This window comes from Nycticebus coucang, chromosome 12 (assembly GCF_027406575.1).
Source record: "Nycticebus coucang isolate mNycCou1 chromosome 12, mNycCou1.pri, whole genome shotgun sequence".
In the NCBI taxonomy this organism is placed as follows: Eukaryota; Metazoa; Chordata; class Mammalia; order Primates; family Lorisidae; genus Nycticebus; species Nycticebus coucang.
This window is the reverse complement of record NC_069791.1, coordinates 101,350,210-101,374,964: the sequence shown is the minus strand read 5'-3', so window position 1 is coordinate 101,374,964 and position 24,755 is coordinate 101,350,210. Positions and strand designations below refer to the sequence as shown.

Genomic DNA, 24,755 nt, shown 5'->3' with positions numbered 1-24,755 from the left:
ACACCAAAAAAAGCTCAGAAAAGTGGCCAGGAATTGATTGTTATTAGTGCAATGATAGGTCCCGGTAAAGAGCCTTCCTACTACAAATGAAATAAACATAAGCTTCACCCCTGTTCCCTATCACTTTAAATAATTAACTAATTAATTAATTTAGTTAAGTTTTATTTAGACAGAGTCTCAAGTCATTGCCTTCAGTAGAGTGCCGTGGTGTCATAGCTCACTGCAACCTCAAACTCTTGTACTCAAGTGATCCTCTTGCCTCAGCCTCCCAAGTAGCTGGGACTACATGAGCCTGCCACAACACCCGGCTATTTTTTAGAAACAGGGTCTTGCTCTTGCTCAGGCTGGTCTCAAACTCCTGAGCCCAGGCAATCCACCTGCTTTGGCCTCCCAAAGTGCTGGGATTACAGGAGTGAGCCACCGCACCTGACCTGACTACCACTTTAGTTTTTATTAGAAGAGCCTCCTTGGCTCAGTGCCTGTGGCTCAAGCGGCTAAGGCGCAGCCACATACGCCTGAGCTGGCGGGTCTGAATCCAGTCCAGGCCCGCCAAACAACAATGACAGCTGCAACCAAAAAGTAGCTGGACATTGTGGTGGGCACCTGTAGTCTCAGCTACTTGGGAGGTGGAAGCAGGAGAATCACTTGAGCCCAGGAGTTGGAGGTTGCTGTGAGCTGTGATGCCACAGCACTCTACCCAGGGCAACAGCTTGAAGCTCTGTCTCAAAAAAAAAACAAAGAGCCCCCACGGCACTCGTAGCTCAGTGAGTAGGGCACTGGCCACATACACCAAGGCTGGCAGGTTCAAGCCCAGCCTGGGCCTGCTAAACAACAATGACAACTGCAACCAAAAAATAGCCCGGCATTGTGGTGGGCACCTGTAGTCCCAGCTATTTAGGAGACTGAGGCAAGAGAACTACTTAAGCTTAAGAGTTTGAGGTTGCTGTGAGCTGTGACACCACAGCACTCTACCAAGGGCGACATAATGAGACTGTCAAAAAAAAAAAAAAAAGAATGAGCCTCTGGATTGAAAAGAAAATTCTTTAGGCCCATAAGAAGCACGTAGGGGTGGAAGGATGGCATGGAACCTATGACTGAATTCTAAAATGGTTCTAACTAGGTATAGTAGCTCATGCTAGTAGTCCCAGCTACTTGGGAGGCAGAGGTGAGAGGATGGATTGAGGCCAGGAGTTCAAGGCTGTGGTGACCTATGACTACACTACCGCACTCCAGCTTAGGCAGCAGAGCAAGACTTTGTTTCTTAAAAGAATTAAGTAAATAGTTTTTGTTGTTGTTTTAGAGACAGGGTCTTGCTCAGTTGCCCAAGCTGAAATGCAATTAGCATGATTGCAGATCACTGCAGCCTCAAAGTTGTGGGTCCAAATGATCTTCCTACCTCAACCTCCTGAGTAGCTGGGACTATGTACAAGCACATGACACTAAGAAAAGCTATTTCTTTTATTTTTTGTAGAGACTATATTACTCGAATTGCTGGCCTCAAGCAATCCTCCTAGGCCAGCACTTGGCCTCCCAAAGCACTAGATCCAATGTTGGATGAGATTTTTATGAGGAGGACAGAGCAGGCACTAGGCATCCCACGGATCTGGTTTTAACAGAGGAAATACTGATGAAATCTTAGGTTGTCCCTAGGTCATCCATACGTTATCATTAAGCAAAAGTTACTCCAACTTTCAACAATCTTGAAAGCATGGGTATATCCTATATATAAGTAGTCAGTCATATTTCCTCTCACTTAGGCAAAAAAATTGTGTCACCTACAGCTTTAGCTTCTATCATAAACAGAGACTGTGAATAGCATTTGGGGGGAAAGGGGAAGAGAGTGGGTGATTAAGAATGTTCTGCTATCTGGGAGGCCTAGGCGGGTTCATGAGTTCAAGACCAGCCTGAGCAAAAGTGAGACCCCCATCTCTATTAAAAACATAGAAAAACTGAGGCAAGAGGATTGCTTGAGCCCCAGAGTTAGAGATTGCTGTGAGCTATGACACCACAGCACTCTACCCAGGACGACAGCTTGAGACATTGTCTCAAAAAAAAAAAGAAAAAGAATATTCTGCTACATTGCCATTTTGGAAAACTTGGAAGTGCCATCAGCTCCTAGGTGCTTTTCTCTCTACATCAGCTGAAAGCCTTAGAAGTCATTCCTGCAGAAGTAAAGGCTCTCAAGTTCATCCAGGAAAGGCCTGACTACACTGCATGGAGCATGGACAACAAAGCAAGATCATAGCCTACAAGGTCTGGTACACCAGGCTAAGTTACTTTCAAGCAGTGTCAAATTGGCTATGAAGAAACCAAGGCTTGGCACCCGTAGCTCAGGGTTTAGGGCACTGGCCACATGCACCAAGGCTGGTGGGTTTGAACCCAGCCTGGGCCTGCTGAACAATGACAACTGCAACAAAAAAATAGCCAGGCATTGTGGCGGGCGCCTATAGTACCAGCTACTTGGAAGGCTGAGGCAAGAGAACTCAAACCCAAGAGTTTGAGGTTGTTGTGAGCTGTGACGCCATGGCACTCTACCAAGGGTGACATTTTGAGATTCTGTCTCAAAAAACAAAGAAAAAATAAAAAGAAACTAAGATCAAGACAATTACTATGTCTAAGAGTTAACAATCAAGACTAAACCTGAATCATTCTAAATGCGAGGTGATTCCTGTGTCTCTAGATAATCCTCATTGGTTCATGTATGTGAGATTAGTGTGGTGTCACCATGAACACTAGCTAAATGGAAACAGACTATAGCCTATGGAGGCACTCACCCCACACTGCATTTATGTGTGCAGTGTTAACAGTTAAACTACAGCATGTAGTTTTGGTATGAAAAGTGAGCAAAATCCTATCACTCAAAGAAATAAGTAAATACATAGGCCCATTTAAACATTTAGAAGCTGCTGCCTGCCTGTCCCCAAAACACTCACCTTGGCTCAGTCAGATGACATGACAACCTGGGAAGACTGTTCTATGGTGAGGTCTACTTTTGTTGACTAATAGGGCAGGCCAAAGCTAGTCCCAAAGAGGATGATGGCATACCTCACCACTCAGTGCCTAAAAAGAGGCAACCAGACCTACCAGGCCTTGGTGGACAATGAAGCCAGGGGCTCCAGGGCATCCCTACCCTAAGGGGACATCACAATAGGGTCTGCACCTCTCTATAGCACCCATCGCCAGAGTAACCACAGAGAAATAGAATATCTAAAGAATCTAGAACTGTGTGTTAAGGATTTATAATTGAAGCAGTCCTATTTTTCTGCCTACTGAAAACAGACTCTGGGAAATAGTAGAACAATGGATAGGAAGCACATTAACATAAATTTCTTGTAAGATGAGAACTCCACAGGAAAAGGGTTTGGTCAGCTGAGAAAAGTGGCTCCTATTTCTCACCTTGGGCCTATAAGAGATCTTTACCCATTTCCACTGGCCTAAAAAGTCAGGCTTTCTCACAGTGACTGACCAAATTCTGGTGGGGACTGGCATGGGGACAAGGAAACAAGCCCAGGCCAAGAATCCGTAACTCCATATGGCCAGCTCATTCTACACAGGCCTACGTCTATGGTGGTGGGGAACTAGCCATATCAGCTATTAGATTTCCTCAGAGCAGGAGAATCAGCTTTCTCAGCCCTACCAGCAGGCTGGCCCTGCCTACACCCAAGGGGTGGTGAAGGGAGCAGAGTAAACATGCTTCTGTTTTACTCTCTGACTCCCTATCTTCTTGAACAAGGCACCAAGAATTCTAAGAATGAGGGTCCTATACCATTTTCCTCCCTCAGTACACAAGACCTGATGTGCACATGAATGACAAAGTCCTACAGGACTACTCAGGGGCTAGAGGGTGGAGAAAATGTACTGCAAGTGATGGGAAATTCCCAGCAGGTAGTGCTAACAGCAGCCCTCTCTTCTGCTTTAAAAAGCCTTTCAGAGGTTCAGTACCTATAGCACAGTGGTTACAGCTCCAGCCACATACACTGAGGCTGGCGGGTTCAAACCTGGCCCAGGCCAGCTAAACAATGACAACTGCAACAAAAAAAACCTGGGCGTTCTGGCAGGAGCCTGTAGTCCCAGTTACTTGTGAGGCTGAGGCAAGAGAATGGCTTAAGCCCAGGAGTTTGAGGGTGCTGTGAGCTGTGACACCACGGCACTCTTCCAAGGGCAGCATAGTGAGACTCTTGTCTCAAAAATAAAATGAAATAAAAAATAAATAGCCTTTCAGAATTAGAGCTGACTGGGTGGTGCCTGTGGCTCAGTGAGTAGGGCGCTGGCCCCATATACCGAGGGTGGTGGGTTCAAACCCAGCCCCGGCCAAACTGCAACAAAAAAATAGCCGGGCATTGTGGCGCGCGCCTGTAGTCCCAGCTCCTCGGGAGGCTGAGGCAAGAGAATCACATAAGCCCAAGAACTGGAGGTTGCTGTGAGCCGTGTGACACCACAGCACTCTACGGAGGGCAATAAAGTGAGACTCTGTCTCTACATAAAAAAAAAAAAAAAAAAGAATTAGAGCTGACTTACAAAGATAATCTTATTTTTTTAAGATAAAGCATTCATAAGCTCCATTGTTAGTAACAAATTAGGGTACTTGAAACACATTCATAACCACACTTAAGAGCAGAAAAATCAACACAGTGTATACTTAGCAAGATGACCCTAAATTAGGGACTTTCTAGGAAAGCTTTCTAGATTCTCTAGCTCCTCAAGGAAGTCTTCTAGGGTTGAAGGAAAAATACAGCAGATCGCCACGCATTACTATGCCTAGTCGATGTGTGAAATTTCCACACCTTTGCTCTTTACTGTCCTCACCAGTATGAAATTCCCGGGACAGGGCCTCCCATCATAGCAGTCACTTGGTAGTAACTCAGTTATCTGTATGAATGCCATATGAAACTATTAATTTAGATACTAATTGAAGTATTCCTAGTCAGTATACATCCTAAGACGTGGAGACCAAATCCCTCCATCTAAAGCAGTGGTTCTCAACATTCCTAATGCTGCAACACTTTAATACAGTTCCTCATGTTGTGGTGACCCCCAACCATAAAATTATTTCCATTGCTACTTCATAACTGTAATTTTGCTACTGTTATGAATCGTAATGTAAATATCTGATATGCAGGAGACCCCCAAAGGGGTCGCAACCCACAGGTTGAGAACTGCTGATCTAAAGGTTCTGGAAGAAGCTCAACAAGTCTAATAGCAAGCAAGCACATGCACAGAAGTCCTCTTTGCACAGCACAGTATGTCCGTACAATACACAAGGAGTTGAGGCAATGTACTGAACTGCATGATGGTTTCTAGAGCCTGACCCATGGTGGGCACCCAAGAAATGTTAACTGAGGTGAGCCTAGCCAGGAGAGAATCTACTGCCACACAGAGGTATCATATGGCCGTGGTAAAGAAACAAGCTTCAGATAGGCACACCTGACAATAAATCCCAGTTCTGCACATACCAACTGAGTGGACTTGAGCCAGCTATTTAATTCCTCAGAGTCTGTTTCTTCATCTGTAAAGGACAGTAATAATAAGTGTGCAAGAAAGGGATGAGAATTACATGAGGTTAATGAGTTATAAAACTGTGACATGTCATATAATGCTGATTAATAAACTAAAGAAAATACCAGTTAAAATTTAAAATTAATTGGCTGGACATGGTGGCTCACACCTGTAATCCTAGCAACTGTGGGAGGCCGAGGTGGGAGTATCGCTTAAGCTCCTTGCTGTATTTCCTCCAAAGCAAAAAGGTTGTGTTGGGCGGTGCCTGTGGCTCAGTGGGTAGGGCGCTGGCCCCATATACCAAAGGTGGCAGGTTCAAACTCAGCCCCAGCCAAACTGCAACAAAAAAATACCTAGGCATGGGGCGGGCGCCTATAGTCCCAGCTACTCAGGAGGCTGAGGCAAGAGAATCGCCTAAGCCCAGGAGTTAGAGGTTGCTGTGAGCTGTGTGATGCCACAGCACTTTACCAAGGGTGATAAAGTGAGACACTGTCTCTATTAAAAAAAAAGGTTGTGTTGCTTCTAAAAATAAGGTCTAAAAACTAATGTTAAGGCTGGGCAAGGTGGCTCACACCTGTAATCCTAGCATTCTGGGAGGTTGAAACAGGAGGATCACTTGGGCTCAGGAGTTCAAGATGAGCTTGAGCAAGGGCAAGACACTGTTTCTACCAAAAATAGAAAAATCAGCCAGGCGTAATGGTGGGTGCTTGTAATCCCAGCTACTTGGGAGGCTGAGGCAAGAGGAATGCTTGAGCCCAGGAGTTTGAGGTTGCTGTGAGCTATGATGACACCACTACACACTAGACTCAGCAACAGAGTAAGACTGTCTCAAATAAATAAACAAAAAACAAATAAAATTACTAATTAAATTATGTTAAGTGATGATATTAGAGGTCTAATATTACATTAAGAGCTACCTAAGTCAGCCTTTTATGATCCATAAGAGTATTTCATTTACATCTCATTTTAGTATTTTTTATATTTTCCCTCCAGATTATACTTAATTTATCTTTGTTTCCTATTATCCAACACAGGGTACACGCCTAATCAGGGTTTTTGACTGAATAAAATGACTTTAGAAAGGGGAGGTATTTTTAAATGGACAACCAGACCTGATGGCTCATACCTGTAATCCTAGCACTGTGGGAGGCCAAGGAGGGTAGACTGCTTGAGCTCTGGAGTTGGGAGACCAGCCTGAGCAAAAGCGAGACCCATCTCTACTAAAAACAGAAATATTAGCTGTGCATCATGGCGGGCACCTTGTAGTCCCAGCTATTTGGGAGGCTGAGGCAGGAGAATCACTTGAACTGAGGAGTCTGAGGTTGCTATGAGATATGACGCCAAGGCACTCAGCCTGGGACAACAGAGTGAGACTCCATCCCTACCCCCCAAAAAAGAAAAGCAGCTGGGCACGGTGGCTTACGCCTGTAATCCTAACACTCTGGGAGGTGGAGGCGAGCGGGTGGGCAGATTGCATGAGCTCATGAGTTCAAGACCAGCCTGAGCAAAAGTGAGACCCCCGTCTCTACTAAAAATAGAAAAACCGAGGCAAGAGGATTGCTTGAGCCCAAGTTGGAGGTTGCTGTGACCTATGACGCCATGGCACCTACCCAGGGCAACAGCTTGAGACTCTGTGAAAAAAAAAAGAGGAGAGAGGAGAGGAGAGAGGAGAGAGCAGAGAGGAGAAAGGAGAGAGGAAGGGAGGGGAGGGGAGGGGAGAGAGAAGAGAGAAGAGAAAAGAGAGAGAAAGAAAAGAAAAAAATTGAGCAGGCTAGGCATGATAGCTCATACCCATAATCTTAACACTTTGGGAAGCCAAAATTGGAGGACTGCTTGAGGTCAGGAGTTAAACTGAGAGACCTCCACCTCTACAATAATTTTTTTTAAAAATTAGCTGGATGGGCGGCGCCTGTGGCTCAGTGGGTAAGGCGCCGGCCCCATATACCGAGGGTGGCGGGTTCAAACCAGGCCCCGGCTGAACTGCAACCAAAAAATAGCCAGGCGTTGTGGCGGGCGCCTGTAGTCCCAGCTACTCGGGAGGCTGAGGCAAGAGAATCGCTTAAGCCCAGGAATTGGAGGTTGCTGTGAGCTGTGTGAGGCCATGGCACTCTACCGAGGGCCATAAAGTGAAACTCTGTCTTTACAAAAAAAATTGGGGCGGCACCTGTGGCTCAGTGAGTAGGGTGCCGGCCCCATATGCCGAGGGTGGTGGGTTCAAACCCGGCCCCGGCCAAACAAAAAATAGCCGGGCATTGTGGCAGGCGCCTGTAGTCCCAGCTGCTCGGGAGGCTGAGGCAAGAGAATCGCATAAGCCCAAGAATTAGAGGTTGCTGTGAGCCGTGTGATGCCACAGCACTCTACCCGAGGGCGGTATAGTGAGACTCTGTCTCTACAAAAAAAAAAAAAAATTAGCTGGATCTGGTGGTACATACCTAGTCCCCGCTACTTGGGAGGTTGAGGCAGGAGGATCACTTGAGCCTAGGAGTTGGAAGGTTACAGTGACCTATGATCATGCCACAGCACTCCAGCCTGGGCAACAGAATGAAACTCCGTCTTTTTTGGGTTTGGGGGGGTTTTTTGAGTCTCACTCTATTGCCCTAGGTAGAGTGCCATGGCATCATCATAGCTCACAGCAACCACAAACTCTTCCACTCAAGCAACCCTCTTGCTTCAGCCTCCCAAGTACTGGTACTACAGGTGTGTGCACCACATTCTCACATAGTTTTTCTATTTGTAAGGGAGGCTTTTTTTTTTTTTTTGAGACACAGCCTCAAGCTGTCGCCCTGGGTAGAGTGCCGTGGCATTACAGCGCACAGCAACCTCCAACTCCTAGGCTCAAGTGATTCTCCTGCCTCTGCCTCCCAAGTAGCTGGGACTACAGGCACCCGCCATAACACCCAGCTATTTTTTGCTTGCAGCTGTAACTGTTGTTTGGCAGGCCCAGGTTCGAACCTGTTTGGCAGATTCGAACCTGCCAGCTCAGGTGTATGCGGCTGGCACCTTAGCCGCTTAAGCCATAGGCGCTGAGCGTAGTTTTTCTATTTTTAGAAGAGACAGGATCTCATTCTTGCTCTGGGTCGTCTCAAACTCCTGAGCTCAAGCAATCCATGTGCTTTATCTCCCCAAAGTGCTAAGATTGTAGGTGTGAACCACTGCACCTAGCCAAGATTCTATCTCTTAAAAAATAAAATAATGTTAACCAGTGTGATGAAAATGTGTCAAACGGTCTATAAAACCAGCGTATGGTGTCCCATGATCGCATTAATGTACACGGCTATGATTTAATTAAAAAATAAATAAATAATAAAATAAAATAAAAACTTGAGTCATTCTCAAAGTACTGATTATAGAGGATAATTAAAAGTATATCCATGGCTTGGCCAGTAGCACAGTGGTTACAGTGCTGGCCACATACACCAAGCCTGGTGGGTTTGAGCCCAGCCCAGGTCACCTAACCAACAATGACAACTGTAACAAAAAAATAGCCAGGCACTGTGCATTGTGGCGGGCACCTGTAGTCCCAGCTACTTGGGAGGCTGAGGCAAGAGAATCACTTAAGCCCAAGAGTTTGAGGTTGCTGTGAGCTGTGACGCTACAGCACTCTACTGAGGGCGACATAGTGAGACTGTGTCTCAAAAAAAAAAAAAGTATATCCAAATATAATAAAAATGGCTGGCTAGTAAGAAAGTGTTTCTGGGGCAGCACCTATGAGTAGGGCACTGGCCCCATATACTGAGGGTGGTGGGTTCGAACCCAGCCCCAGCCAAACTGCAATTAAAAAAAAAAAAAAAAGTAAGTTTCTGAGCAGGATTTTTACTGCAGGAACTTTTACCATTGGAGAGTGAGGGATGAGAATGGCCTTGTGGGGAAATCAATCATAGGATACTTTTCGCCTGACTAACTCACTGTTTCAAATTTTATGTAAAAATGTCAAATTACACTGGTTTTAAACTGATTTTCTTACATTCCACAGATACAGCTACTGACAGATCTTTCAGATTTTGCTTTAAGCTCTTTGAAAATCTGACTGGCAGGAACATATTCTTCTTAGCAAAGTATCTCAAGAATGGAAGAAAAAGTATCCAATGTACTCAGCCCTACTATGAAGCTAAATTTATAGCTTTCATATGAAGACTATAACACAACTATAGCACAAGAATATAGGGAAAGGGCCAAGGGAGGGGAAGGGAGGGGGCAGGTTAGGGTGGAGGGAGGGTAATGGGTGGGGCCACACTTACGGTGCATCTTAGAATGGGTACAGGTGAAACCTACTAAATGCAGAATACAAATGTCTACATACAATAACTAAGAAAATGCCATGAAGGCTACATTGAACAGTTTGATGAGAATATTTCAGATTGTATATGAAACCAGCACATTGTACCCCTTGATTGCACTAATGTACACAGCTATGATTTAAAAAAAAAAAAAAAGGGCGGCGCCTATGGCTCAGTCAGTAAGGCGCCAGCCCCATATACTGAGGGTGTCGGGCTCAAACCCGGCCCCAGCCAAACTGCAACCAAAAGAAAAAAATAGCCGGGCATTGTAGTCCCAGCTACTTGGGAGGCTGAGAAAAAAAAAAAAAAAAGAAAATCTGACTGGCAGCAGACCACTCACTGCATTACCCTTCCCTTTTTAAAAGAATGTATAGACAAATGTATAGGAAAACAGCTGAGGTAAAAATGTCTGCCAGCGTCCTCCACCTGATGCATGCATAAGCTACTGACACTTCTGGATGTCTGCATCTATGAGAAAATCCTATAACCCAGGGGTCCTAAAACGACGGCCCGCGGGCCACATGCAGCGGTGTGATTGTATTTTTTCCCGTTCTGTTTTTTTACTTCAAAATAAGATATGTGCAGTGTGCATAGGAATTTGTTCATAGTTTTTTTTTTTAAACTATAATCTGGCCCTCCAATGGGGGCCAGGGACAGTGAACTGACCCCCTGTTTAAAAAGTTTGAGGACCCTTGCTAACCTCCCAGTTGTCCTTAAAATCTGTATTTCACAACAGCAACAGCGTCTCTTCATTATCTGTTTGTCTAGGGAAGGGGCCAACCACAAAAAGGCAATAGCACACAACTTCATCGCAAGCCCACATCCTGTCTATATTCATATTTCAGAATAAACACACCAAGGCATTAGGTTATCACAAGGGGAAATTCTAGAGTTATCATAATTTGTGAAAAAGAAAAAAATGTAAAAAAAATAAAAAAAACCCAGTAGTCTGCCACCACAAAACTAAACTTCCTGATCCATCTTCTCCAATTACCCACTGCCCACAAACTATGTGCATTAAAGTTTAATCCAAAGTAGGGCACAGGGGTTCATGCCTGCAATCCTAGGCGAGCAAGACAGGTGGATTGCTTGAACTGAGGAGTTTGAGACCAGCCTAAGCTGTTACTAGTAGAGACCCCCTCTCTACTAGTAACAGAAACATTTGCCAAGCCAGGTGGTGGTACATGCCTATAGTCCCAGCTACTTGGGAGGCAGAGGTAAGAGGAACACTTGAGCCCAAGAGTTTAAGGTTGCTGTGAGCTATGATGCCACGGCAACCTACCCAGGGCAATAGAGTAAGATTCTGTCTCAATCAATAAGTGGAAAAATTAGCTGAGCATTGTGGTAGGCACCTGCAGTCCCAGCTACTCGGAAGCTGAGGCAGGAGGCTTGCTTGAGCCCACAGTACTCTAGTCTGGCCAACAGAGTGAGACTCCGTCTCACTGTCTCAAACAAAAAAAAAGTTTAATTCCCCAAAAGTTTAATTTCCATAATTCCCAAGAGTTGCTCAGAACTAGTCAAATACCATTATCTTCATTAATCATTATCCAGAAGAAATTTAAATAGCCTAGAACATCACCTATTGACTGAGGACATGATTAGGCAACAATGAATGAATGACTTTAAGAAAAAGCAGACAAAATGGGGAGGGCAAATGTCCAATAGCTAATAGGCCAGAAAAGGCAGAGAAGCAGGCTCCCCTGCTACATTCAAGCCGTTTTCAAACAAAACTACACAGGAGACCAATACATAAATCAAGTAAGTGGAGCTTCCATAGTTAAAGTGAGTAGTCAAGGTGGGTAAAGCTAAAAGGAGTTCAGGAGCTCAGCTCCTCCAGTCCCCTTAGGGCCCTTCAACTTGGTCAAATTTGCTCAGCTGTGTTCTAGGGGAGCTAAGAACCAGTAAGCATTTTCATTGGATGTGCTACACAACCAGCAGCTCTGGGCAGGCTTTTTAGGCCTGTATATCAAAAGCAGCAGTGGGAAGCTGGGCCTGGATTAGCCACTATTCCCAAACCTGCCCAGAGCTTCCCAGCTGCTGAGCCAGGGCTCCTCCACTCTTCCACTCATCATTTCCAATAGTCCAACACTCCTCCAAAACTTCATAACCTTCCAAAGACCATGTGATTCTGTCTTCAATTCACCCTATGCCTAATATTCATACTTAGCTCTAACCCTAAATATGGACAGGTACATACTCTAACCAACCATACTGGACTGTAGAGTCCCCAAGGGCAGACCTTGACCCTTAAACACCTCTGCCTCATCCACACTAGCCAGTGAGGATACTGTGGCCTCAAGCAGTGCCCTATCTCCTAGAAACCAGATTTAGATCAATACCTACACATGGGAACATACTGTCCTTTGGACAAGAATTCATTTAAGTCCCATGACAGTTGGTGTTTGGTGAAAGGCTGTTGTTTACAAAGGAATGCCCTAAGGTTTCTGTCTTTAATCCTCCACTCAAATACATCTTCACCTGAAGACACAAAATCAGAAATGTATGAAGATGAGAAGGAAATCTATTTGTCAGAACAATCCTCAGCCTTTTCTGATTGCAAATCTGAGAATCACATGAAGGTTTTAGATTCTTTCTCCAGGTGGCGACCATGGCTCAGTGGGTAAGGCACTAGCCACATACACCGAGGCCAGCGGGTTTGAAACCAGCCCAGGCCAGCTAAAACAACAATGACAAATGCAACAACAACAAAAAAAAAATAGCTAGGCGTTGTGGCGGGCACCTGCAGTCCCAGCTACTTGGGAGGCTGAGCCAAGAGAATGGCTTAAGCCCAAGACTTTGAGGTTGCTGTGAGCTGAGATGCCACAGTACTCTACCCAGGGTGACAGCTTGAGACTCTGTCTCAAAAAAAAAAAAAGAAAAAAAAATAGATTCTCTCTACAGAATGATTGTTTATTTTAAAAATTGCTGCTTGTTGACTCAGCGCCTATGGCTCAAGTGGCTAAGGCGCCTGCCACATACACCTGAGCTGGAGGGTTAGAATCCAGCCAGGGCCTGCCAATCAACAATGATAGCTGCAACCAAAAAATAGCCGGGTGTTGTAGCAGGCACTTGTAGTTCCAGCTACTTGGGAGGCGGAGGCAGGAGACTCGCTTGAGCCCAGGAGTTGGAGGTTGCTGTGAGCTGTGATGCTACAGCACTCTACCCAGGGTGACAGCTTGAGGCTCTGTCTCAAAAAAGAAAAAAAAATTGCTGCTTGTGCCATTCCAGCGCAACCACATACCACAAAGTTCATCTGTAGACCCAGAACTTCAGGTTAAGATTCCTATTCTAAAAGGACTCTCTTTATAAATGACATTCTCTTTCTGTGGGTAATATGTTTTTAGCAAGACCTCAGAGTAGACTAAGATATATTTCTCCTTTCTTTGATTTCCTTTCCTCTTCCTATTTAGTCATTTTTCTAACCCAGGTGGGGTTAGTCCAAGTTCTCCTTTCTTCTCCACTTCTCAGCTCTTTACTCTTTCCTGACCTTCCAAAACACTGTATGTCCAAATAATAATTATAAACCTTATAAAGTGATTTTACTGGGCGGCGCCTGTGGCTCAGTGAGTAGGGCGCCGGCCCCATATGCCGAGGGTGGCGGGTTCAAACCCAGCCCCGGCCAAACTGCAACAAAAAAAAAATAGCCGGGCGTTGTGGCGGGCGCCTGTAGTCCCAGCTGCTCGGGAGGCTGAGGCAAGAGAATTGCGTAAGCCCAAGAGTTAGAGGTTGCTGTGAGCCGTGTGATGCCACGGCACTCTACCCGAGGGCGGTACAGTGAGACTCTGTCTCTACAAAAAAAAAATAAATAAATAAAATGATTTTACTGTTTTGGGTCTTCTCAAGGTAATAGCCAACTTCTAGTGAACAAAGACTATATTGGGGTTTTTTTGTTTTTGCCCATCCCCTCAGTGCCAGTATTCTGTACACATTAGAGGCTCAATGCAGTACATTCATCCATCTGTGTCTATGGGTTCCACATCAATGAATTCAGCCAAACTTGGATCAAAAATTCAGAAAATATTATCTGAAGCTATACTACACATGTACAGATTTTTTTCCTTATCAGTATTACCTAAATAATACAATATAACAAATATTTACATGGTATTTACATTGCAGTATGTACTACAAATAATCTAGAAATGATTTAAAATATACATGAAAATATACTTCTATGTAAATACTATACTATTTTACATAAAGGATTTGAGCATCCCTGGATTTTGGTCCTAAAACCAATACTCCACAGATAGCAAGGGATGATCACATATACTTGTCAAATGGTCTGATATTTGTTTCTTCATCTTTCTACTTTTAGGCATTTGCATTTGAATGTGTTGACTCCTTCAAACTTGGGTATATGCTACCTAACAAACGCAAACAGTTCAACCTAATCGTTTGTACCTTCATATTAATCTGAAAAAAAAATTTTTCTTTTGAGACAGAGTCTGACTTTGTTGCCCTCAGCAGAGTGCCATGGTGTCATAGCTTATAGCAACCTCAAAGTCTTGGGCTCTAGCAATTCTCTTGCCTCAGCCTCCGAGTAGCTGGGACTACAGACGCCCACTACAATGCCCGGCTATCTTTACAGATAGGGTCTTGCTCTTGCTCAGGCTGCTCTCTAATCCATGAGCTCAGGCAATTCATCTGCTTCGGCTCCCAAAGTGTAATCTAAAATTTAAAAAATAATTTGGGTGGGCGGCGCCTGTGGCTCAGCGAGTAGGGTGCCGGCCCCATATGCCGAGGGTGGCGGGTTCAAACCCAGCCCTGGCCAAACTGCAACAACAAAAAAAATAGCCGGGCGTTGTGGCGGGCGCCTATAGTCCCAGCTGCTCGGGAGGCTGAGGCAAGAGAATCGCGTAAGCCCAAGAGTTAGAGGTTGCTGTGAGCCGTGTGGCGCCACCGCACTCTACCCGAGGGCGGTACAGTGAGACTCTGTCTCTACAAAAAATAAAAAAAAAAAAATAATTTGGGTATATGTACATTAGTAATACTGTGATTTATAATAAATATTTACACACATATACATATTGGTCTTTGCCCCTAGTTTCTGACATATTTGCAAGTTCCTGAGTGACAGGAGCATCATTTGTTCCAATAAAGCAACTCTTGGTGGACTCATGCAGAACCAGAGGAACCAATCATGTGATTAGAGGGTGGGAACTTTCGGCTATACCCCCTTAATCTCCTGGGAGCGTGAGGGGATAAAGATCGAATTGATCACTAATGTTATTAACCATGCCTACAAAATGAAGCCTCCATAAAACCCCCAAAGGACAAAGTTTGGATTAGCATCTGGACACCTGAACACGTTGCAAGTTCCTTCTTGAACATGTGAAAGTTCCAGAGAGGGCATGGAAGTGCCACCGGCCTCTCGCATACCTTGTGCTATGCATCTCTTCCATCTGGCTGTCCACCTGTATCCTTTTAAATACCCTTTATAGGCTGCGCCTGTAGCTCAGTGGGGAGGGCACCAGCCATGTACACCAAGGCCAGTGGGTTTGAACCCAGCCTGGGCCAACTAAAACAACAATGACAACTGCAACAAAAAAATAGCTGGATGTTGGGGCAGGCGCCTGTAGTCCCAGCTACTTGGGAGGCTGAAGCAAGAGAATTGCTTAAGCCCAAGAGCTTGAGGTTGCTGTTGAGCTGTGACACCACAGCACTCTACCCAGGGCAATAGCTTGAGACTCTATCCCGCCCCCAAATAAATAAATAAATATCCTTTATAATAAATGAGCAGATGTAAAGTGTTTGAGTCCTGTGAACCACTCTAGCAAACTAATTGAGCCTAAGAGATGGAAACCCCATTATAGCTTATTAGATCAGAAGTATAGGTGACAATTTATTACCTCCAACTAGTATGTGAAGTGAGGGGCAGTCTTGTGAGACTGAGCCCTCAACCTGTGAGATCTTCAGACAGATAAGTGTCAGGATTTAATTGTATTACAGGATCTGGTGTCCACTGGAGAAATGTTTGGTGTGTAGGGAAACAACCCACAACCCTCACACTGAGTGAAAGTAGCACAGGAAGAACATTTTTGGTTTGGGGCTTTTTTTTTTTTTTGCCTATCTCAAAGAACTGGAAAAGCCACATGCAAAGGCAGAAAAGCATAACCTACCAATGTGTAGTCACCCCACATTTTTCTCCTTTTAGGTCTGCTAGTATGCCATTTTACAAACACACAGAAAGTCTTACAAAGAAGGACAAGCATGACATTGACTTTGTGGAGACTGATACTCAAGTCTATGGTAGAGGAATGGAATGTTATTTTCTTTTTTTTTTTTTTGTAGAGGCAGAGTCTCACTATACTGCCCTTGGGTAGAGTGCCGTGGCGTCACACGGCTCACAGCAACCTCTAACTCTTGGGCTTACGCGATTCTCTTGCCTCAGCCTCCCAAGCAGCTGGGACTACAGGCGCCCGCCACAACGCCCAGCTATTTTTTGTTGCAGTTTGGCCGGGGCTGGGTTTGAACCCGCCACTCTCGGCATATGGGGCCGGCGCCCTACTCACTGAGCCACAGGCGCCACCCAAACGTTATTTTCTAATTAGTGGGATAGCTGTCATTACTCAGAGAAGGACTGAATATCCTTCCTCCAGAAAAAGAAGGGCGCCAAGATTTAATGTCTTATAGACAGAAGTGAAAGGATGGCCCAGGCCCCACTTCACTGTTTTTTTTTGAGACAGAGCCTTGCTCTGTCACACCGGCTCTAGTCTACTGGTATCATGACAGCTCACTGCAGTCTCCAACTCCTGGGCTCAAGGGATCCTCCTGCCTCTGTTTCCCAAGTAACTGGGACTATAAGTGTGTATCACCACACCCAGATAATTTTTCTTATTTTGTAGAGACACATCTTGCTATATTGCTCAGGATGTCCTTGAGGAATCCTCCATGTTGGCCTCCCAAAGTGTTTATGATTATAGGTGTAACCCACCACACTCAACCTGCACTTTGATTGTTCTCCGTACTGCCCTCCTCTACACTGCCATGGAAATAGATCCAGGTGACATTTCCTCTGTAGCAGCACTACATTTCTCTCTGTCTTGTCAGAGAGAACAGCAGGTCAAGTATCTATAGAAGGGTATGGCTACACTTGGGCAGATAATATTACATATTACCACCAACAAACACTTATGCTTATGGGCTCTGGGACTACACAGAGAGCTAAGATCTTGTTCTGGACTTCAACTAGCTTTCAATTTAGAGATAGGGAAAGATAGAAAAATAAAAAGATACACAACATAACAACGCATACCATTCTATAAGTACTAATTGTACAGTACATAAAACAGTGCTAAAGATAGAGCCCTATATTCTAGATTTTCCAGAACAAGTCTGATTTCAAGTATCCTCAAACCATGGCATGTATTTTGCATAAAAAATATGATCATCACAGCTACTTATAAGGTAAGCCAGTACACCAGATTAACCAAAATCAGGATGATACCAGATTGTCTGAATCATGCTAGCACCTTCCCACAGCCCTAGTGCAGGGCTTAAACAGTAGCCTCACAAGTAACTGTGGGACTGAATACACAATGCAGTGAAACCAGTCTTCTAAAACTAAGAAAACTCACCAGGAGAAAGGCAAACTTAAGAGTATTTAGAAAAAGTCAGGCACTCTGGGTAAAAGACACCAGTCTCTTATGCCATTCTTCCCCATATCCCTTATAAAGTTACTAACAATGATGACAATAATTAGGACTATGATACTCCTGAGAAGGAAATAAATCTATTCATTTGATGAAAATTAATTTTTGCCCCCAGGCAGAGAAAGACAATATCTACTTGGTCAGCCTCTGGCATACAAACTGACAGCACAGTTATCACTACACAACAATTAAGTCTTTCTTTTCTCTTATGCTGTCCTTTTCCTCATATATCCTATTCATCCCTCTGTCTTTCTTGCCAATCCATTTCCTCCTCTGTTCAGTCCGTGCCTGTGCTTTAGACAAGAGGATCCCAAACAAGAATCACGTCAGAAACTCTAAAAACACATACTCCTAACGGGGCGTTGTGGCAGGCGCCTGTAGTCCCAGCTACTCAGGAGGCTGAGGCAGGAGAACCGCCTAAGCCCAGGAGTTGGAGGTTGCTGTGAGCTATGTGATGCCATAGCACTCTACCCAGGGCAATAAAGTGAGACTCTGTCTCTATTTAAAAAACAACAACAAAAAAACACATATTCCCAATCCCCAATTTAAAAACAGAAAGGTTGGGTGGCACCTGTGGCTCAAGGAGTAGGGCGCCAGTCCCATATGCCGGAGGTGGTGGGTTCAAACCTAACCCTGGCCAAAAACCACAAAAAAATAAAAAAAATAAAATAAAATAAAAAATAAATAAATAAAAACAGAAAGGTTTGGAAACCCCTGTCTTAGATCATTAAGCAATATTCAATGGCACAGAAAGACTTTAAAGTTTATCAATTTTTTTTTGTGTGTGTGTGAGACAGAGTCTGGGTAGAGTGCTGTGGTATCACAGGTCACAGCAACCTCAAACTCTTGGGGCTCAAGCAATCCTCTTGCATCAGCCTCCTGAGTAGCTGAGACTACAGGCACCCACAACACCGGGATAATTTTTCTATTTTTAGTAAAGATGAAGTCTTGCTCTTGACCAGGCTGCTCTTGAACTCCTGAGCTCAAGAGATCCTCCTGCCTTGGCCTCCGAGAGTGCTAGGATTATAGGTGTAAACCACCATGCCTGGCCAACTAACGTTATTCTTTTTTTTGCAGTTTTTTGGCCGGGGCTGGGTTTGAACCCACCACCTCTGGCATATGGGGCCGGCGCCCTCTCTGTTGAGCCAAAGGCACTTAAAAGACACTGATCATTCAGAAAGGATTTCTTATAAAATCTTATATGTAAATAAATGTAACTGCATATTCTGTAAACATACAGAATGTTGCTAAGCCAGTACTGTATTTCAGTACTGTGTATCAAATTTAATACAAATGTAAAAAGAAAATTTCTGATGAACTTGGCTGCCTTCATTTTGTTTTTTCTAGAGACACAGTCTCAAGCTGTCACCCTGATTAGAGTGCCATGGCGGCATAGCTCATAGCAACCTCCAACTCTTGAGCTCAAGCAATCCACCCGCCTTGGCCTCCCAGAGTGTTAGGATTAAAGGCATGAGCCACTGCACTTAACCTTAATTCCAATTTTCTTTTTCTTTTTTTTTTTGTAGAGACAAAGTCTCTCTTTATCACCTTTGGTAGAGTGCCGTGGCATCACACAGCTCACAGAAACCTCCAATTGCTGGGCTTAGGCCAGCAATTCTCTTGCCTCAGCCTCCCAAGTAGCTGGGACTACAGGCGCCTGCCACAACACCTGGCTATTTTTTTGTTGCAGTTCGGCCTGGGCCAGGTTTGAATCCCCCACCCTAGGTATATGGGGCTGGCACCCTACTCACTGAGCCACAGGCGCCGCCCCATAATTCCAATTTTCAAAATGAAAATTTTGAAATTTTTTCCCCTGGGTGAATGATAATTCCAGTTTTGGGTACGACCCTAAAGCAGAGCCTCCAACTGTCCTATGAAGAGAGTAAGCTATGAAGAGAGTAAGCTATGAAGAGAGTAAGCTACTAAAAGGAAACCCAAAAAGAGAGAGAGAGAGAGAAACAAAAGAGAGAGAAAGAAAAAAGGGAGTGGAGGGGAAGGGAGAGGAGGGGAGGGGAGGAAGGCAAGCCTTAACTGTTCAGTTTTGTAAGTTTTCAACAGACTCAATGAGGGATGAGCTTAATTAGGCAGTGAACATTTACTTTTTGTAACTCATCTCATTGGCACTGTCATTTCTAGAGTATCTCATATTCCTGACTCTGGTGACTCAATAGCATCTCAACTTACTGGCACAAGCAAATAAAAAGAAAAAAAGGAAATCAAGTCAGACAATGAAGTAATCACAGGATTTCCCTCTTCACATCCCCAGTAAGATGAGGCCATTCAGTGGGAGTGGGAGTTTCCAAAGCCCCACAAATTTCCTACACCCTTACCAGTGTTCAGACCTAGGTATTGCATTTGAAAACATTTTCCAATTTCACCAAGTTAACTAATTAATACCCTAATTAAACTGTGAACTCCTAGCAAGCATATGCCTTGGGATATTTCTTGAAAAAGCTTAAAAAATAAACCCTAGTTTACAATTTACATTCCTTATTCTCCTTTCCTCCTTCCCAAATAAACACTGAAATTTTTACTATGAAAATTAAAATTTTAATCAAAACACACTAGTTAACACCATAACAAAAATTTAAAAGCACAAACCAGTGAGGTCAATTTCTTCTCTATGTGGGGACAGTTTAAGGTGGGGGGGAAGACCTCTTAAAAGACAAAATCCCTTTCCAATCTCTACAAGAGCATGGAGCGTGGAGGTGTATCAGCAGGTTCATGATCATGTGTGCAAACTATTTGTCTGTGGAATGTAGGCCAAGTCACTTAACCTGGTCTCATTATTGACCCCATTTTACAACTGGGAAAACGATCAATTCACAAGGTTTTGGAATGGGCTAGGAGGGAGAGAGGTTCTTGAATAACATTCTACCTTGTCTAGTTTATAGCCATCAACTTAATACAATAAGGACCAACAGCCACGGACCACAACAACCGGTTCATAAGAACCAATTTAAATGGCATGACACAAACAGGTCATGTGCGAAGTCTATGAAAGGTGATCTGTTCTGGTAGCTTTTAAGCAGCAATTATTACACCTAGAGCAACGTGTTTAGAAGGTGACAGGTCAACTTCCTGCCCAGACTAACCCTACAATTGATCCCTCCCAATGTGGCACTCTGCTCCAAGGTGCCCAGGGGTCACTCAACAAAGTCACGACACTGATTCAAGGGATACTTCCAAAAAAAGGTGAGTCACTAGAAGAAAGGACAGAGCCCCAGCTAAAGCCGACAGCCCCGCGACGCGTCCACTCCAAGCTCCAATCTCAGAGGCTAGGGGCAGGTCCGGTCCTCCCAGGCCCAGCAGCAGAGGCTGCAACCCCTTTCGGCAACGCCAATTCCACAGGCTGCGACTTCAAGGGTCAACTCGCCACGCACATTCGTGACGCTGGGGAAGGTGGGCCCAACCCGGACACCCCAAGGAATCGCTCAGGCCTCTCCGTGACCCCGGTGAAACGTGTTCTAGAGAGCGGTGCCGACATCTCCACCCTCACTAGACAACCCCGTCCCCGGCGGTCCTCGCCCTCCCGCCTCACGTCCCTTCCGTAGCCCCCTACCCGGCCTCACGCGGTGTTAGGGCGCAGCGGGCCGCAGCCCGATGGAGCTCAGCGCTTAAGGGCCTGGAACGGGTAAGAGCCCGCCGAGGACGCCGCGCGGCCCAAGGAGCCAGAAGGAAAATAGGGCCGTGAAAAACGCCGCCCGCTCACCTGCCACAGGTCGGCTCCGCGCGTCCCCAGTGGCCGGAGTCAGCGCGCCCGTCAGCGACTCCCTCAGGCGCCGCGCCGCAACCCAGCGGGCGGGCGCAGGGGCGGAGCGACGTGGGCACGCAGCAGGGGCGGGGGCCTTGGAGGCCACGCCCCGGTGCACGTTGCTCCTCCTCCGGATCTCGGAGGCTGAAGTACAGCCGTGGCTCTGCTAAAGGAATTGGGAAAGTTCAGAGTGGATGCTAGTGTTAACAAGAGTGTGTCTGGGGATGCCTCCATGCTACGCGCTTTTCTTGACCAAAGTCGTTTAATCCTTTTACGTCCACTCAGTGATGAAAGAAATTGGGTTGTCACCCGACAACTCCCTCTTGAACACCTGCCAGTTCCATTAGTTAACCTGTCATGTGGGGTGCTGGGCACTGCAAAACGTGTCTCTCTACTCCGTCCCCCTCTGCTTCCAGTCTTCTATTTGTTCTTCCTACGCTACTCTTGCTCCATTCTTCCAACAGCAGCGGGAGGATTTTTCTTGTTGCTATTTTTTTTTTTGAGACAGTCTCACTTTGTCGCCCTCAGTAGGGTGCCATGGGGTCACAGCTCACAACAACCTCAAACTCTTGGGCTTAAGCAATTATTTTGCCTCAGCCTCCCAAGTAGCTGGGACAACAGGCGTCCACCACAACGCCCAGCTCACTCTGGTTCAGGTTGGTCTCGAATTCCTGACCTCTGACAATCCACCCGCTTGGGCCTCTCAGAGTGCTAGGATTACAAGCGTGAGCCACTGCGCCCTGCCTTAGCCGGAGGATGCTTTAAAAGCTCTTGACTCTTTGCTTTAAAGCCCTCACACAGCACTGCATCGCTCAGCACCCCACAGTTTACTCATTTCCACTGGGCGTGGTGGCTTGCACCTGTAATCCTAATACTCTGGGAGACCAAGGTGGGGTGGATTGCTTGAGCTCCCAAGTGTAACCCAAGTCTGAGCAAGAGTAAGACCTGGCTCGCCGCCCTTATCACAGTGGCACAGTGGTTAGGACTCCAGCCACATACACCGAGGCTGGTGGATTCAAACTCAGCTCAGGCTGAATGACAACTGCAACAAAAAATATAATAGCCAGGCATTGTGGTGGGCACCTATAGTCCCAGCTACTTTGGAGGCTGAGGCAAGAGAATCGCGTAAGCCCAGGAGTTTGAGGTTGCTGTGACCTGTGATGCTTGCCACAGCACTCTACCAAGGGTGACATAGTGAGACTCTGTCTCAAAAAAAAAAGAGCAAGACCTGTCTCAACTAAAAATAGCCGGGCCTGTGGTGGGTGCCTATAGTCCCAGCTACCAGGGAGGCTAAGGTAAGAGGATCCCTGGAGCCCAAGAGGTTGAGGTTGCTGTGAGCTACTGATGCCATGGTATTCTAGCCTGGGGCAACAGAGTGAGACTCCACCCCAAAACAAAAATACATTGGGGGTGGCACCTGTGGCTCAGTGGATAGGGTGCCGGCCTAGGGTGGCAGGTTCAAACCCAGCCCTGGCCAAACTGCAACAAAAAATAGCCGGGCATTGTGGCAAGGGCCTATAGTCCCAACTACTTGGGAGACTGAGGCAAGAGAATCACCTAAGCCCAGGAGTTGGAGGTTGCTGTGAACTATGATGCCATGGCACAGTACCGAGGGTGATAAAGTGAGACTCTGTCTCTAAAAAAAAAAAAAAAATATTGGGCTGCACAACAGCACAACAGGAACTTCGTCTATATTTAAGCAACTTCCCATCACTCTCACATTACCGCCTGAATTTTGTCTCCTGTCAGATCAGGCCCAGCATTAGTATCTCATAGGACAGCAAACTCTACTGTAAACTTGTTTAAACAAGGGGTCCAGGTTGCCAGCTTCTTATGAGAATCTAATGCTTCATGATCTGAGGTGGAGCTGAGGTGGTGATGATGGGACTGTCTAATTGCAGGAAAACAAGCTCAGGGCTCCCACTGACTCTGCATTATGGTGAGTTGTTTAATTATTTCATTATATATTACAATGTAATAATAATAAAGTGCACAATGAATGCTATGCACTTGAATCATCTTGAAACCATCTCCCCCTCCCCCAACCATGGAAAAATTGTCTTTCATGAAACTGGTCCATGGTCCCAAAACTGTTGGGGAACGCTGCTTTATCAGCTAAAAGTCCCACAAAAAGAGTCATTGATGAGTGCTTTAGTTAGTAGCCAATCTCTACTCTTAGGACTCAGCAGAGTACAGAGTTGTGGGCCAGGCTGGGCTTCAAAGACCCTTGCTCCAGTCTACCCTCAGCTCAGAAGCCTAATGGAAGAGATGCCATTCCTTGCAACTCATTGCCTTTACAGATCTCCAAGCTGCAGAAGATCCAAAGGCATTGGACTTGCCCTGACCAAGGGGGGGGGCTACTCTCAATTAAACTTGGGCACCAGGGTTGGCTCCAAGGGTATGAGACAGAGTGTCATGTTCAGAAAGGCCCCATGCTGAGAAGGGACCATGCTTGGTTAATGCAGTGCTGTTGCTGTCTTGACATTCTTTTTTTTTTTTTTTTTTTTTTTTTGAGACAGAGCCTGAAGCTGTTGCCCTGGGTAGAGTGCCATGGCATTGGCATTACAGCTCACAGGAACCTCCAACTCCTGGGCTCAAGCAATTCTCCTGCCTCAGCATCCCAAGTAGCTGGGACTACAGGCACCCGCCACAAAGCCCAGCTATTTTTGGGTTGCAGCTGTCATTGTTGTTTGGTGGGCCTGGGCTGGATTCAAACCGTCCAGCTCAGGTGTATGTGGCTGGCGCCTTAGCTGCTTGAGCCACAGGTGCCAAGCCTCAGAGCCTTAATAGTTTTTTAACACAGGATTGCATTTTCATTTTGCCTTGGGCCTTGTAAATTATATGGCTGGTTCTGCAGGGTACCTTCTTGTCTGGATCCATTTCCTTAAAGCAGACATCTCTGAACACTTGATCTTGTGGTTTAATTCCATGCAACTAAAGAAAAGAAATTTTTTGTTTTTCTTTGAGACAGAGTCTTGTATTGCCCTGGGTAGAGTGCCATGGTGTCATCATAGCTCACAGCAACCTAAAATTCTTGGGCACAAACAATCCTCTTGCCTCAGCCTCTCTAGTAGCTAGGACCATCATGACGCCCAGCTAGTTTTTTCTATTTTTGGTAGAGACTGAGTCATGCTTTTTCTCGGGCTGGTCTAGAACTCCTGAGCTCAAGCAATCCACCTGCCTCTGCCTCCCAGAGTGCTAGGATTACAGGCCTGAGCCACTGTGCCTGACCAAAAAACTTCATTTTTATCAGAGTAATATGTGCTTGGGTTCCATATGGTAGGCATTTATTGACTTTCTACCATGTGCTGAACATTATATTGGGAGGGAGAGACACAGCTGAGAAGGACAGTGCTAAGGAAGCCCTCAGTTTAATATGGTAGTTAGACAATTTTGCCAGTGATATAGGCAGATGGGCGTGGAAGTAGGTTGTCCAGCCTACGCGTCCAGGAGGTCTTCCTGGAGGAGGTGATGTTTAAGGAATGAGCGGGAATTAGCCCTATCAAATATGGTAAGAAGAGAGCATTCCAGGGAAACTGCAACAGTACCAGTAGAGGCATACATAACTAATAG

At 45.5% G+C, this 24,755-nt stretch overlaps 1 protein-coding gene across 4 annotated transcripts in view; it reads right to left on the bottom strand.

Annotated features, from left to right (window-relative positions):
* The window catches only part of HMOX2 (heme oxygenase 2), a 34,080-nt gene extending 12,822 nt beyond the window's left edge, over positions 1–21,258 (bottom strand). For 2 of the 4 annotated variants that reach the window (XM_053556122.1, XM_053556125.1), the window contains exon 1: positions 21,141–21,258. The gene's annotated coding sequence lies outside the window, so the exon portion shown is untranslated. Of the gene's footprint in view, positions 1–20,990; positions 21,091–21,140 lie in introns of those variants that run through there. The other 2 variants (XM_053556123.1, XM_053556124.1) reach the window with 2 other exon arrangements.
* Positions 21,259–24,755: the final 3,497 nt, after the last annotated feature.